The following is a 13,580-nucleotide window of genomic DNA, read 5'->3' as shown; positions in this document are numbered from 1 at the left end:
TTGCCGGCTCTGGCTCCTGTTGCAGAGCGAAACTTATGATTTAAAACATTAATTAATAAACACATTTGAAAGTGTTAGACAATATCGTAAGCGCTCGTTTTTCATTTTACCAGGAGCATATTAAATTTTTATAATTCCGCTGTTGCAATGATATTCTTTTCGCTCCCCCCCAAAACTCCCCCCTTCTCTGTATTAAAAAAAAAAGTACAGATTCTAAATGACTAATTTCAGGTAAAGATGAGGCAAAAGCAATAATAGATGCTGGGAGGGGAAATCAGTCACCGTGTCGCCATAATATGGCTTTGGTATGTTTGTTCTTTCTATTATTCATACTTGGGGGAGAATGGGAATGTATTTCCCCACAGTGACACATCCCTCTCTTGTTCCTAACGCACAGGTTCTGCTTCACTTTTGGCACAGTTATGTGCGTACATATATGCCTTCAAGTCACCTGTTGGCTTACGGTGACCCATGGATTTCATAGGGTTTTCCTAGGCGAGGGATCCTCAGAGGTGGCTTTGCCAGTTCCTCCCTCTGAAATATAGCCTACAGTACCTGGTATTTGTTGGCGGTCTCCTATCCGAGGTCTAACCAGTGTTGGCCCTGCTTACCTTCCAAGATCAGACAGGAACTGGTGCCTTTAGGGTAAGATTGGGGCACCCTTATTGAGTCGTCGTCGTCGTTAACTGCCTTCCAGTCGATCCCAACACATGGCGACCCTATGGATGAGACATCTCTAAGATGTGAAGTCAAAGGCTTTCATGGCCAGCATCCATAGCTTTTTGTGGGTTTTTTGGGCTATGTGGCCATGTTCTAGAATAGTTTATTCCTGATGTTTTACCAGCATCTGTGGCTGGCATTTTCAGAGAATGCAGCCCTTCAGTAACAGTTCAGTGACAGCTGTTTGTGCCGTAGCATTCATGTTAAGGGACTACCTTTACCTTTTTACCGTTATACATTTTGAAGAGTTATCCTATCCCTATATATATATATATATATATATATATATGGGGCCAATATTCATTCACTGTGACAGGGACTTGGGAGTCTGAATCCTACGTCTTATCCATTGTGTGCTACCAGTTATGCCATAGCTGCAGACAGAGTTATCCAACTATATGATGATAGACTGTCGAACTATACGATATCCATCTTTCCCCATCCCCAGTTGTGTGAAATGGTTTTTTGATTTTGTACAGAGAAGTCGGAAACTGGGCTTTGCCTGCCAAGGAGGGCTTGCCGGAGTGTATGATGCTATCAAGTCCAGGGTCTACCTGTGTGAGCAGTCACCCGCTTAAGGTATGGATCCCCTTTATAAAGGCTGACATTCTAAATGAGGCTGAAAATATTTCCTTGTGCAAAGCAATGAAGCCAAAACGATCCCAGGTTCCCTTGGTTATTACCTTTTTCTGTGGCTTAAATCAGCACCATTATTGAGGCCAGGGAGAATCCAACTGTTTCTCATTACGCCCGCAGAGTGTTTTTCTGTGGCTTACTTCACAGAGAGGTGCAAATACAGACATCAAAGAATCGTTCCCTACATCTCTCTTGGGCGCATTACTAGAACAGGGAGAAGGTTTCACTCCTACAAGGTGTGTGTGTGTTTGTGCGGACTTAGATGGGAAGCACTAGGCCAATTTGAGGATTGTGGGGGAAACCTGCACAACTTTGGTTGAGTTGGGTAGACATGCATCCAACTGAGGGGACCCATTTGATGCCAACTGACTTCCTTTGGGTTGTCTATTAATGGTCCTTAAGGCTTTTCAAGTCCAGAGGCAGAATTTATGAGCTGCATTCCAGTTGTGCGATTAAAGGTTGTGGCCATCAATACAAGACGAAGTTGAAGCATGTATAACCTGTCTTGGTCATCATGCAGTAATCCCAATATTGCTGGACTGCAAATCTCTGTTTCCTCACTGTAGGCTATATTGGTAGAATTCTAAGACATAGGATAGCCATGTTAGTCTGTAGAATCAGCACATAGAGAGATCTTGTTGCACCTTTGAGACTAACTGAAACTGAGACTAACCTGGCTTCCGCTCCACCGAATGATCTGAGGAAGTAGATTGGAGTCTATGAAAGCTGTTGCTGCCAAATTCTTTCTTTCAGTTAGTCTCAAAGGTACTACAAGATCTCTCCATGTACTGTAGGCTATATAGTTCAGGGCTTGGGGGATGTGCAACATCACCTGTAGGTATGCCTCCTATCTCTGCCGTCAATGATGTTGAACAGCAATTCTGAACGGCCCCAGCCAGCATAGCCAAAGTTGAGTAATCAGGAGAGTTGTAGTTCAGCAAAGTCTGGAGCACCAGCCATTTACCTATCCTGGATTTAAGCACAGAGAGACCATGCACCTGAGTTTTGCAAAGTGCGGTCCTCTGTTTGAAAGAACGTCATTGCATTGGCTCTCATCTTTACACCTTGTCTTTCCCTCCTAAATTGAGATCCAAGGTGGCTTATGAATTAAATCATTCCAATACAATTAAATTGCACACAAAGACAGCATTAAAGTAGAATTGAAGCCCTAACAACTTAAAGCATATATGGGTAAATGATGAGACAGCCATTAAGAAACAGTACAGTTTTAAAATAGTGCAGCATCATTTTCCAAAGAGAATGAAAAGAAATCTGGATTGACAAGAATTTTTGCAGTTTGGGACTTCTTCTGTGCAACATTCACTTGTGGTAGTTTTGTACAGAAAACAGTATTTGTTTGCACAGGAAAAAGCATTTTTGGCTGAGAAAAGGACATTTCTGTGCAGAACTGGTATATCTTGTGCAGAATTATTATACCTCCTGCAGAGAAAGCTGTCTCCCATACAGAAAATGTTTCTTCTGCAAAGCAATTGTGTGCGAATTTTGTACAGAAGAAGCCCAAATTGCAAATAGACACCAAAACCTGTAATTTTCCAAGACTTTCCCACAGCGGGAATATGTTTGCTAAAAATTACTCTGTGTTTCGTGATAGAAGAAACTTGGTGGAAAGTGATATCCCTAGTTAACATGTAGAGTTAGGGACCAGGAACTTTGCACAACAGACCAAGAAACCAAGTGTGCAATGTGAATGGGACTTGTGTACAGTCTTGTACAGGGGAACTTACACATGTGTAAAACATCACTAGGATTCAGGCCAAGGGTTCACACCCCCAAAAGCCACAATCCTGTATTTTCGGAGAGGTTAGTAGAAGCCATAAGCAGGAGCAAAATCCAATAAACAAGGGGAGGATCTTGGTTATTGGCTTTGTTGGCTACCCGAGATGAAAATCACTCAGCGGCAAAATGCAAAGCCCTTTCAATGAGAAATCTTCTTTCCGACACATCCAAGCACATGTTTTAGTAACTTTCCAGGGACATTTATAACATGCAAGTGGATGCCTTTCTGCATATATGGGCAGAAAATTTAATTAGATTTCTCCCTCCCTCCCTCCCTTTCTCTCTCTCTCTCTCTTTTGGGGCGAGGGGAAAAGATATGTGTGGATGGCTTTTGTGTTTTTTCATTTTGCATTTTGGGGTTGTGTCATTTTGTTGTGGTGGTTCAAAGCAATTTCTCTTTGGGGACATGTCTAATATCACACAGCTTTGGAAATACATCAAAGTGAACTGCACCGAATAGGATCCGAGGTTTGTAGAGCTGTGGGAAGGGAAAGGAGAGAAGCGAACATATATTCTTTCACCGGAGTTGTGTTTTTTCATAAGGGCTCCCTGTGGATTAATAAACTAAGTTTTCATCTGTGAGTCAGTGGTCTTATGCACCATCCATAATAGTGGCTTCGCCTTCGGAATTAAAGCAAAGCTGCCTTGCAAAGAGGATGGTGTGAAGGTCAGGGGATCAGACAAGAAGTCATTTTTGAGCTCCAGTTCAATGATCCACAAAACAACAACCCACAAACATTTTTGGTCTACATTGTTAAGACTGGAGGCAGACTTCTTGAATCTGCATATGACCAAGGAACTGCAAACATCAGAGATATAATGCACACTTGAAAGGTTGTTTCTATTTGCAGTCATGTTGATTTTGACTTTTGGTAACACTTTGGAGAGCCACCATGGTGCAGTCATTTGAGCCTTGGACTACAACTCTGGAGACCAGGATTTGAATCCCCTGCTCAGCCATGGAAACCCACTGGGGGACCTTGAGTAAGTCACATTCTCTCAGCCTCGGAGGGAGGCAAGGACAAGCCTCCTCTGAAAAAATCTTGCCAAGTAACCAGTGAACACTGGGAATTGTAGTTCAACATCTGAAAGGTCACATGGAAGCTCACATGATTTTCGTCTCAGTGGCAGGGGCCTTTAGCTCTGTTCCTCAAGCCTCCTTGTGTTATGAGCTGCAATTTCAACCTGGCCTGGAAGGTGTCAACTTCCATCTAGAAGTAGCATGACACCAAATTAGAGTTGGATGAAATCCCTTTTTGAGGGACAAAAGCTCCCAGAATGCCCCAACAAACATCTATGGTAGCAGGGCAACTGTCTTGGTCATGCTTTTTGGAATGCTGGGAGTGGAATTTAGAGAGGAGTATTTAGAATTCCTCTGGTGCCTTTCTAAATGACAGACCCCAGGATTCTATTGCAATGGGAGTTAAAGTGGAATCATAGTGCAATGTGGAAGGTCCCATAAGAAAATTGTAAGGGCATTTCTTAATAATGCATTTCATCGACTGATTTTGTTCTTTTTTGTGCTTCTGAAGATCAAGCATGGTAAATTATCCTTCTTGTTTCCCAGTGACTGAGGGCACATCTCCACTATAGAAATATTTGATACCACTTTAACTGCTGTGGTTCCATCTTGCAGAATCTGCCAGGAGGAAGGCAAGATGATGATGATAATGATGATGATGATGATCCATCCATCCTCCTCCTCTTCCTGTTGCTGGGATTGATAGTTTGGTGTGGTGTTAGCACTCTCTGGCAGAGAAGATGATAGACCTTGTCAAACTACAAATCACAGAGTTCGATAGGATGGAGTTATAAAGTGGTGCCAAACTGCATTATTTCCCCAATGTAGATGCACTCTGAGGTTGGGTTCCAGCTCTGTCTATTAGAAAAACTCTGTTCATAATAATCCTAGCATCATTCAGAGTTCTGGAGATAGTTGGTGCGTTCAGTATTTTCTTGGTATTTCATGTTTCCATTACTTAGCGCTGTCACATTTGCCTGCCTTCCATTTCTCTGGTTATTTTTTTCTTCACCATCGACTTTAATGGAGAAACAATTAAAATTTATGAGCTGGGCGATATTGAAGGAAAGAGAATTTCCTTCTTACCTGGGTTGGCCGAAGACAATAATCTTGCCATAACAAGTTGCTTCTGTAAATGGGTTTGGATGCCTGATGAGAAGCCAGTGTCCCTAAAACCCATGCGGAATGGGGACAGGGTACATAAGGGAACTAGCTTTGCTGATTCTTAGATACGGGAAGGGATGAGGAACAATGGGTTTAAAGTACTGTATTCTGAGGAAGGATTCCTTCCAGAAAGCCTGTACCATGTTGGTTGGTGGCCCAAAACTTGCGAAGAACTACTTGCAAATAACTACCTAGTTGTTATTGTGTGCCTTGAAGTCATTTTTGACTTATGGTGACCCTAGATGGGGTTTTCTTGGGAAGATTTGTTCAGAAGGGGATTTGCCTTTGCCTTCCTTTGAGGTTGAGAGAATGAGACTTGCTCAAAGTCACCAGGTTTCCATGGCCGAGTGGGAATTCGAACCCTGATCTCCCAGTGTCCTAGCCCAGCACTTAAACCTTTACACCAGACTGGTGCTCTCTTATAGTAAGGGGTGCTCCTTTTTTGAGGATCAGAAAGATTGTCCCTTAGGAAGACTGAATGAGATGTGAAAAATCCCATATTTCAGGGTATGGGAGTGTTGAGAGAAACAGATGTTTTGTAGCTCTGACGGAATCTGATGTTACTTTGAATTTTAATCAGAACCGACAAACAAATTTTGATTCACTCAAAACAGATTTGGGCTTGTTGATGCCTGCTTTAAAAAAAGAAAGAAAGAAACTCAATATGGATTTCCATAAGATGTCATGTAACTTGCCAAAGTTTGGAAAATGTGGCCAGCATGCTAATTTGATTGAGAAATACTACATTAACTGAAATCAATATGTTTGTTTGGTATTCAGGTGGAAGACAACCTTCTCAAAAGCCACCTCCTGACCATGAACCTTATGCGCCATGAATTTCGTCTCTCCCTTCTTGCTGTTTTGAAAACCTGGCAACGTTATGGGCACTGAATTATGGGAGGAAGGATCAAAATAGGACATTTGTTTCCCCAAAGGGAGGGACATCCAGACATCAGCTCCATTGACCCATGAGATGTTCTGGAAGGAGGACGAATTTGTGACTTCCATGGGGAACGGCAGTTCACCTCTGAGTCCTCTCTTCCTGTTGTTGAGTCCCGTCTCTCTAAATAGCTGAAGGTTCAAGGAGGTGCTTCCCTCTAAGAGCATTGTTGGGAATGTGGCCTTCCTCTCATTTGTCTTGTGAGTCGGAGACAGGGCATTGAGTCGCCACGTCACCAAAAAAAGGACAAGAATGGACCATTTAAAATAGCACAGTTTTTTGGGTGCGCCAGAGATGTTAATCTCCTTTTGTTTGTGTGTAGCAGTTGGGAAGTTACTCGTGATAGGATCTCATGTTGTTGTTGTTGTTGTTGTTGTTGTTGTTGTTGTGTGCCTTCAAGCCATTTCCAACTGATGGTGACCCTAAGGCAAAGCTATCATGTGGTTTTCTTTGCAGGTTTCATCAGGGATTTTTTATGCCATTTCCATCCCCTGAGGCTGAGAGAGTGCCCCTTGCCCAAGGTCCTCCGTGGGTTTTCATAGCTGAGCCAGGATTCAAACCCTGGTCTCCAGAGTCATAGTTGAACACTAAACCATTACAACATGCTGGCTCCTATAGGTTGTCATAGTCCCATTATTTGTCCCATTCCATCCAATCTGCTCTGAATGGTAACATTTTTACTAGCGGCATTAGCAGGTGATGGGGAAGCCCCTAATATTTGGTGCTTTGCCTGGATCCAGATGTTTTGTCCAAGATTCCTTGTCAATGCAGCCAATAGTGGGAAGCAAGACTTAAGAGTTGATTTCCTCTTCCATGTTTTGAAACTTCACTTAGAGTTACCCTATAGACTCTGGTCAAAGTGCAGAACGGGGAAATTTGTGGCTCTTCCGATATTGTGGGACAACAATAGCTTAGCTATTTGACAGCTCCCTGTATGGGCCTGCGATGTCATGGTCTACTTTTTGCCGCTTCTGCGAATCTGTAGCTATGTTGCAACAAAACCTCATTAGTGAATTGTGAAAGGAGCACATCCCAGTGTCTATGAGAGTATTGCTGATGCACATTGGACATGCCTTTTGGGCTCCAGCACTTCTTACATGGTGTATGGATGTGCACTGAGAGTGTCCCAAACACATGGGGCCAGGATGCATCAGTGACTCCATCGGCTACCATTGTGCAACAGATGACTGTATGTTGTAACATCATAGCAGCTCCTAGGCAAACATATGGACATTGCAAGACTACTTGATTCTATTTCCCACACATGTAAGTCCACTTACAATAAATCCCACACTAAATTCTAGCCACAGTTTTAAAAGCGCACACAATCTCAGCAGTCCAAAAGCTAAATTTAAGGACCAATGGCCACAGCAATTTTTATTTTTATCCCCATTTCCCCCCTCACAACAGCCCTATGGAGTAGGCCAAATGGTAAGAATGGCCTGCCTCTTGTTGAGTTTCATGGCAGATTAGGAAACCTGAATCCCTTTATGTCTTAGCCTGACATACTAAACAGTCCTATAGCTCTTCAATTATTTGAGTGTGTATCTGTGTAGTGCTTTCTTTTCTTTGCCTTTTTCGATCTGTAAAACCTGTTGGATGATACTGGAGTCGGTGTGCTTGCTTTTTGAATGGTGTCTCCCGCCCTTGCCAGCGCTCTTGTGCAACCCACTTTCCCTTTGGGTTGCTTTTGTTTGCTGAAATCAAACGCAAGTGCTTTGTGTCAGCCCTCTCTTTCTCTTCTTCCCGCATCCTCCAGATGTCTAAGAGTAAACCGGCCAGAAAAGAAATATATAAAAGGAAGGGGGGAATGAAAGGCAAGGAGGGGAATTACAGGTCCTGTCTCTTTTCGTTTATTAAGAATTTCTTGCTAGCATCTGAATCACAGGGAAATGTGGATTCAATTTTCTCTTTGAATTGGGGATCAAGAGATGTTGCCAATATATATTTTTCTCTGTCAGAATTTCATTTCATCTGGAGCCGGCAGAAGTTCTGAGAACCACGTCGGATGGCAGGGATTATTATGGGCTGCCCTGGGAAGCTTCCAATGGCAGCGGCGCTGGGTTTCTAAGAAGGGAGGCCGATTGTTGACTCTTTAGGACAAAGGAGGGCAAAAGAGATGGACAGCTTACTAGTCGCCTGCTCCACCAGGGATGGGGAAAGAGGCGCCCTTGAGCCCCCCAAATACACTTAAATAACTGTGGTTAAGTCATACCCTGCAACATTTCACAGTTGAAAAACAAGGCGCATGTGGCCAAGCAACATCAGAGCATGGTCAAGATGCCAACAGGAAGAACACACCAGCTAGGAGATCCCGCAGCAGTTTGCTTTAGCCTGAGCCGACTGGGAAGGGCAAGATTCTTCTCTCTCCTTCCTGCTAAATTAATTGAAGATAAACTACTTTTGCACTTTGAAGCTCAGTTGGCAACAATGGAATATAGGTCCACTTATCAACTGAAGTCCAGTGTGCAACTGAGAGGTTGTAGCACACGTCTTGCTTGAGGACTTGCTATAATCACTTGGATGGTTGCTGCATGAACAGAATGCAAGACCGGATAGGTCTAATTCATCAGGGTTACTCTTATGTTCTTGCATCCAGTGATCCTCAGAGCCAGGATCTGTGGTTAGGTTATCCTGGAATATCACTTGTGCAGAAGTAATGTCCCTGGTTAGCCTGCATCTGAGAGTCCTGCAAATATTTAGACCCACTTTCAGGGCTAAATGGATGCCTCTTGGAAATGCACACGTAGTCTTCTCTATCCACTTTCTAAAAAAACATTAGAGAACTTCATCACAAAATTTAGGGGCATGCAATACTAAAAGGACAATGGTGGACAATTTGTTTGGACCGCACGGATGAGGTGAGGTTGTATTAAAATGAGAATGAAAGAGCAGAATGAATTTGGTCCCATAAAATCTATATCTATATAAATGTAGAATTTCTTTGGCCGCTGTGGCCATAAATTAACGGGGAGTGCCTTGAAAGACTCCTTAATCATAAGTTAAGAGAGGGAACCAGTATGTCATAGTTCCTCATTAGATTGCCATTATAACACTCCTTAATTGGAAAGACGTTAATATTGACAGTGTTGTGAAGGATGTCCGGAGTCTCCTTGCCTGTTCGGATATGATGGAGTTTGAATAATGGAGCAGATATGATGGATTAGAGATGGTGGCGGGGATGGGGGAGGGAACCCGTCGCCAAAGGTCTCTAATGATGGCTCCTGTCCTGCCCAATTAAGAATGACGATGTTGGACCAGGTAGATGGACCAGGCGTGAAGGTTTTCTGTAAGATCTGGTTGAACTGGAAATATTTTCCTTGGCTGAACTTGAGATGAAGCCAGTATGGACTAGCGGTTTGAGAGTTGGACTAGGACTCTGGGAGGCCAGGGTTTGACCTTGGCTAAATCATACCCAGTGTATAACCTTGGCTAAATCATACTCTCTTGACCTTAGATGAAGGCAATGGCAATCCTCTTCTGAAGACATCTTGCCAAGAGAACCTTATGATAGGGTTACAAGAACCAGCATGATGTAGTGGTCTGAAGGTTGGACTAGGACTCTGGGAGATCAAGGTATGAATCCTTGTTCAGCCATGAAAACCCAAGGAGTCACCATGGCCGAAAGCTAGCATGGTGTAGTGGTTTGAGTGTTGGAGTATGACTCTGGAGACCAGCGACTGAATCCTGGCTTGGACACGTAAACCCACTGGGAGACCCTGGCCAAGTCACTTTCTTTCAACCTGAGAGAAGGGCAATGGCAACCTCCCCTCTGAACAAAATGTGCAAAGAAAACCCCATGTTAGGGTCACCATAAGTCCGAAACAACTTGAATGCATGCAACAACAACCGTGGGCAACTCATCCTCTCTCAGCCTCAAAGGAAAGCAGTGGCAAGCAGAACAAATCTGGCCAAGAAAACCCTAGCATAGGGTCAACATAACTGACCACTTATGGTATCACATTTTTTGTTAAAGAAGAACTGCCCAGGAGCTCAGCTACGTTTCTAACTGAGGTATACCTGTATGTGTATAAATAAGGCTCATGATCACTGTCACAAAATGTCATATCCTGGAGTAGTAACTCCCTTTTATATAGTAACTCTCTTACATAAAGAGACCAGGTCTCTTAAAACTCAGCTTCTCCTAGTCCCCCCCCCCCCTTGTTCTCTTTGCCTTTTTGCAACCTGTGGACCGAAGAAATACACCCGCTTCAATTACTTTCTTTTGGCTTAGCTCAGCTTTCTTCCTTGTGATTTAAAGACTTTAAGACCCTTCACCAGAAGCCTCTAAAACTCTTGATCTTCATTCTGTTTGATGGCATATGCTTTGTGGTCGCCCGGTTAACGTTTCAACCTGTCATACTTAGAATATGTGGTTTGGTGGCTAGCAAGAGAGCAGTAATTCCCCCCATTTTTGTTGTTGTTGTCGCGGCATGTACTCTTTGAGGAAGGTGTACATCTATAAAGCACACAGCTATAAATATCCTCTCCTTCCACACTTCTGTGTCCAGTTCATGTCTAATTCTGTCAGTTTTTGATTGGAAAGGTACATCTCTTTGTGTTTTATATGTATTTCATATTCATGTGCATTTGTGTGCATGTTTAAGCAGTGTGCTTTGCATGCACTTGAAACATGCATGTATATGCAAATACACGAATACCTCAGTTAACAAAGTAGATGAATTCCTGGTGTAGTTGTTAGCTGCCTCGATCCAACAAGAGAGGTGGGAGAAAAATAAAATGTTGTTGTTGTTGTTGTTAACTACTTTAACTGTTTTAAACAGTGTATTGCAAAGGCTTGATATGTATGCAGTGTTCTATGTACAACACAGGGTTTCTTTTACATGCATATTTGTAGAGAGCGCCAGCATGGTGTAGTGGTTTGAATACCTCCCTCCAAGTGTCCTGATAAATCCTCTGTCATCTCACTTTTAAAGCTGCTTTTAAAAAATGTCCCAGCTTCTCCTATTGCTTTCCCTCTTTGTCCCCAGCTTACTTCAGTTGCTGCAAACTGAGTTCAAAGTGCATGCTGCAGCCACTGTTCAGCATGAGAAATCTGGAGTATAAATTTGCAAATAGCTGGGCTATAGCAACTAGCAAAAGAAGGGTGGACTGCATACCCTCAAACTATCCGTATTTGGAAAGTTAGTCCCAATGAATCCTCTGCTATCCTACTTTTTCAGTTGCTAATGGTGAACCTTTTAGAGGCCGAGTTCCCAAACTGCAACCCAAAACACACTTATTTATTGCAAAGTGCTGTGTCCCTTTGGCTTTCTAGTAACAAACTCTGGCAAACTCTGTGCTGGGGTGACAGCACATGTGCCCACAGAAAGGGCTCTGAGTGCCACCTCTGGCACGAGTGCCATAGGTTCGCCATCCTGCAGGGATGTAGCCAAGGGGGAGAGTCTGGGGGATCCGGACCCCCCTTCTGTTAGATACAATGAATGGTGTGCGCCGCCACACCGCCACGCCCAAGCCCCATTATAATGGTGGCACTTAGTCTGGAACCCCCCCCCTTCCCAAAATCCTGGCTACGTCCCTGCCTCCCACCTTCCTTTGTGCGCAACTCACTTCAGTTACTGCAAAGTGAATTTAAAGTGCAAAGGTAGTTTGCATTCAGGTAACTCAGCAGAAGTGGGTACAGAAAGGCAGGAGCATGGTCTTGCCCTTCCCAGTTGACTCAGGCAAAAGCAAACTGCTGTGGCTTCTCCTACATTATATTTTCTTCCTTTGCTATCTTGATCACACTCTGATGTTACTCAGCTACCTGGTTTTCATTTGTGAAATGCTGGAAGGTATGGGGCTGGAACAAGCCTATATGATTAGAAATAGAATCTGCATCTGTGCATAGATGGGAAAGGGTTAAGTCGGAGAAAAATGTCTCCAGCGGTTGAAGAAAACACCTCTCTTCCTTCTCTTTCTTTCCCCCTCCCATCACTTCCTTGTCACCTACCTCTCTGATTTCCCTGCTAGCTTCTTTGGGCATGCTGGCATTGGATTTACAAATTGAAAATCATTAATAATTCTAACCAGGCTGTGATAAATCTGAGATCATTCTCGATGAACCTGGACACCATTTCATAAATCAAAAAGATTACTTAGGAATTTTTAAAAATCTGACGTCAAAATGTCATGGTTACTAATGGTTTTTGTAGATCTCTTCCAGTGATATATCATTTATCTACGCTACATCTAAAACGTGACACCGGGGCAGAAAATGTGATATCTTTAATATCATGAATACATTTGAGCCCATAATAAAGGTATTAACAACTCTTGGCTTCAACTCATGCTTTAGGTTCCGGGTCTGATTTAATGCTATTGTTACTGACTTAATTGCTTCCTCTTGAAACGTCTGGAGACTCGAACGTGGCACCGTCCATGGCATTGTGCTTCCTTGAGTGTAAGCCTCACTGGGTTTGGTGGGGCTTACTCTCAAGTAAGTCCATATAGGTAAGCACCTTTGGAACTCTGTTGGTGCCTTTCATGGGTCTTATGTTCCTCCAAGAAAGCCATTCTTTGGCAATGTTTTCCTTTGCATCATCCTTTATATCCTTTGTTATATGCCCCTAGATTTTACCCTCGACTTATCCATGGGTCATATCAAAATCAATAATTGTGACCCCAAAACTTGCCCTCGACTTATACATGGGGTCGATTTATAGTCAAGTATATATGGCAATCCCCATTTATTCACAGGATGCGTGCGCTTCCCTTCCCGTGTGATAAACTCCTGTGTTGCAAGCAGCCTTAAGTCTGGTTCTTGAGGGAAAGGTGGGATATAAATAAGAATAACAATGAGAAAGAGGAGTAGAAGGTTTTGATGGCCGGAGCGTTGGTTAATCAGCAAACTTTGAGTTAAGAAAAGGCAGAAGAGGGATTTTCCAAATTAGCATAGCCTTGCACTCGATGGAATCCAGAGCTGGCTTGTAAAAGCCTCTTGGAAGAATCATTAGGAGAATTTCATTATCTCCATATTGCCAAGGTCAGGCTGTCCATATTTCCTCTTTAGTGTTGTGAGGGGAATATGCTGTGACTCTGGTATAATAGACCAGAAAATGCCCACACTGGGAGTGATGGTAAATCAATAAAAACTCATCAATAACATTTCTTCCCCCTCCTCCCACCTCGACAGCTTGTTCCAGTGTGCCAAAAGCCACCTCAAGTTGGTAATTTAGTCATGGATCTTCGATGCCTCCCCCCCTCCACCCTTTGCTAACATCTTTTACATCTACTTCTGAACTCCTTTGCCCCTTTCTTTCTCTCTGTTGGTATGTATAAAATTTTTTATGGGATGCTAAA

Source organism: Sceloporus occidentalis, unplaced genomic scaffold (genome assembly GCF_023333645.1).
Source record: "Sceloporus occidentalis isolate IW3139 unplaced genomic scaffold, rSceOcc1.0.p SCAF_8, whole genome shotgun sequence".
NCBI classification, from domain to species: domain Eukaryota; kingdom Metazoa; phylum Chordata; class Lepidosauria; order Squamata; family Phrynosomatidae; genus Sceloporus; species Sceloporus occidentalis.
This window is presented reverse-complemented; position numbering follows the sequence as displayed.